Below are 3524 nucleotides of genomic sequence, written 5' to 3'. Positions count from 1 at the left end.
AGTGGATCAGCTCATGGGGCAGCGAGGTTGGTGTAGCAGATAGCACAATGCTGTTATAGCACTAGCAATAGGGACCAGGGTTCAAATCCTGCACTGTCTGTAAGGAGTTTGTATGTTTTTCCCATGTCTGTGTAGGTTACCTCTGGGTGCTCTGGTTTCCTCCCACTGTTCAATTGGGTGTAATTAGATGGCACGGGCTTCTATGTCGGCAAAGCTAACAGGTACTCAAGGTGTCAAATGGCCTCATTACCATTTCATGATTCTAGATTGACTGATTTACTTGACCAGAGGTGGGCAACCTTTTTTTAAAAAACTTACATTCCACTTTAAGTAATCCCTATGCCATAAATGGTCTGTATTTGGTAAGAGATTGCTTAAAGTGGGATGTGAGTGGGAAGGGAAGGTTGAGAATCACTGTTGTTACTGAAATATTTTGCTTGAGAAAAATTGTCATTGGCCCATTTCCTTAGGAGTTCTGAAACCCTGCACATAACGAGTCAATGAGGTACGATTAAAACAGGGGTTTTCAAACTTTTTTCTTTCTGAGGGGGTGTGCAACATGATGACGTGGGATTAGACTGTGAGTCCCTTCTCTCTCCGAAAAAGTTTACAAAAAGAGTTAATGAAGGTTGAAGTTAAAAAAAAAGGAAAAGTTGTTGGAAGATCCAATAAATAACACAAGATGTCACCAAAGAAATAAAAAAGCAGCTGTAACTTCACAAGAAACTGAACAAGATAAAGAGACAGATAACGAAGTGAGGCCTAACTCGATGAAGAATCCTGGAGCTGTCCGGAAGGTAAGAGCCTGTGGAGATAAGCCTGGAGCTGGGGAGACTTTGGGCATCACTGTACTCGCCTGTTACGGGAGAAGAAGTGACTCTGCGCATGCATGACTCCTCGCGCATGGGCAGAGCACAGAAAAGAACAGAGAAGAATCTTTAAAAACCCCAAGAAGCTTCCAGCTCCAGGAATCAGTGTGAAGACCAAGAAGAACAGAAATTGCATCTAGAACAAGCTATGACTAAAAAGATTGAAAAAATTAGAGAGATATATATTGACAGCTGAAATGAAGAAATACATGGAAAACCAACAATCTTTGGTGCAATTAACAGTAGAAGTTAAAAAAAAAAGTGCAGTGAGAGTATAGTTAAAAATAAGAATTTTACAAAGAAAGTGGAAAGAATGTGCAGCAAGTGGAATTGAAATTTGAGGTTGTGGGAGACAAAATTAAAGGAAATGAAATTGAAATTCAAAATGTTAAAGAACAGATGAAAAAACTCCAAGCTGAAGCAGCTGCAACAAATTATCAAAATTGACATTTGAGAAAACTTCAGTAGAAGAAATAATATAAAAGTTGTTGGCGATGAAGGTCAGGAAATGAAAATGTTTTGCAGTGTTGGATTCTGCAGTCTTTGGGGGTAACTGAATTTCAAGTATAATAGGGAGAATTTGGTAAGATTAGTGGGTTACATACATACACACATTTTAAAACAGATTTTATTTGAAAGACTGAAGAATTCATATTCAGTAACATTACAGGATCTTTAGAGACTTTTATGCACATTTCAGAAGTAGGTGCTAATTGAAATGATGTCATGAAATGAATAGCCATTGTTTTGGAGGGGACAAACTGGCTGTTTTGCAAGTACCTACAGTGTGCTCACAGAAAGGTCACTCCTGGGTTTTGTTTATCTAAGACAACAGCTTGACCAAGAGAGGAGAACTCCTGTGGTTTGCTGAAGAAGGTGGGGGTTTTTGCAAGTGAGAGAGTCACATGGGCTTCCTGGCAGTCTCAGTTGGAGAGAGAAAGAGAGAGAGAGAGAGAGAGAGAGAGAGAGAGAGAGGGGAAGGTGAGACCAATCTCAATAAGCTCTTTCAGCTTGTGTGTCTGACACTGAAAAGAGCTGAACAGTGGAAGCCAGGAAGAGCTGGTTGGAAACAAAAAGATCCAGATCAGTGGATTGCTGGAAGTGCTATCTGTCTGATGTTTCTCTTGGAATATTGGGAACAGAAGGGAACTCTGTGCTAGCTTGAAAGAAAGAGGTTACCATTTGGAGAACCCTGATGGGGTAAGTTTCATCAATGAAACCTTGAGATGACTAATGGTGGTACCTCGATTGTGGATATCCTGGAACAATAAATCTCTCTCTGCAAACCCTACAAGAACCTTCCTGAGCGGTAAACATTTAACTTTCGAGCACCAAAGCCTGGTGAAATTTATACATGTTAAATTCTATGCACAGTACAAGAATTGCCTGCATCCACAGAACTTGGAAGAAGGAGAAGTGAAATTGAACTGTGAACCAAAGAACTTTTCTTAAATTTATACACACATCATACATGTGCGCTTAGAATTAGAAGGGGGTTAATTTGGGTTAGTTAAGTATAGAGACAAGTTAAAGTTTGATTCTGTTTTCATGTTTAAAGTTGATTAAAAATAACCTTTGTTTTGAAAGACACTTGTCTTGGTGAATGTCTATTGCAGCTGGGTCCTTTGGGCTCATAACACAAGGAGATATTGAGATTGAAAGACCACATAGACCATTATGGTCAAAGCCACAACCAGATCAAAGTCCACATCTGATATTGGTTAAATTGTTTCGTTATGAAGTGAGAGAAAAGATCTTGGAACTGGTGGTGAAACAAGCGAAAGAAAGATGATCACCATTAATTTACAATGGAAATGAGATCTTCTTTTACCCTGATATAAGTTTTGATTTGTTGAAAAAGAGAAAAGAATTCAATTTTTAAAAAATATATATCGTGGAAGAAAGGCTATGCCTTTGTCTTAAGGTAGACGGTAGTATTGAAAGTTTTTTATTGTTTCATGGTCGCCTTATTTGGAATATATGGGTTTAGAAATATCTTTAAATGTTGTCTATGTTTTATGGGTTTTTTTTGGCACCCCTTGCGGGGGCTGGCTGAGTGGGGGGGGGGGAGGGAGAGGTGTTTGTTGATTATTTTTATTGTATAAATTTTTTTGTCAGGTTTTACATTGTTTTTAAAAGTTTTAAATAAAGTTTTTTAAAAAAAGGTTTTTGTTCCAGATGGGAAAAGTAGATTCTTTACTGAACCCAGTGAGTCAAAGGTATTTCCAGACTCATTGCCTGAGAAAGAGAGACAAGCAGTGGGTGATGCTTGAAATGAAAGATAATGCTGAATGATTATAGGTGATAATACAGAGAGGGGAAAAGGAAATATTAACATTTTTTGAGAGAGAGAGATTATTGGGGAGAAAAGTTTTAACCTGAAGGATCTATAAATAAGTAAACATTTGTAAATGGTAAAGATTATATAGATGTAATTTAACAAGAGACAGTGCAGTAATTCGAGAGAGTTGGTTGGGAGTGAAGGACTAACTTTTACAGAATCATGAGTGCTGGTGTGGATTCGACCACAACTCAAAAGATCAGGGTTTTAAATATGTAATTTTAATAATGTATACTTTGGTTGGGGGGGGTGGTCTATCTTTTTTCTGGTTTTCTTTCTTTTCTTTTTCTCAATACACCTAAATATATCAAGAA

Source organism: Narcine bancroftii, chromosome 6 (assembly GCF_036971445.1).
Source record: "Narcine bancroftii isolate sNarBan1 chromosome 6, sNarBan1.hap1, whole genome shotgun sequence".
Classification (NCBI taxonomy): Eukaryota; Metazoa; Chordata; class Chondrichthyes; order Torpediniformes; family Narcinidae; genus Narcine; species Narcine bancroftii.
This window is presented reverse-complemented; position numbering follows the sequence as displayed.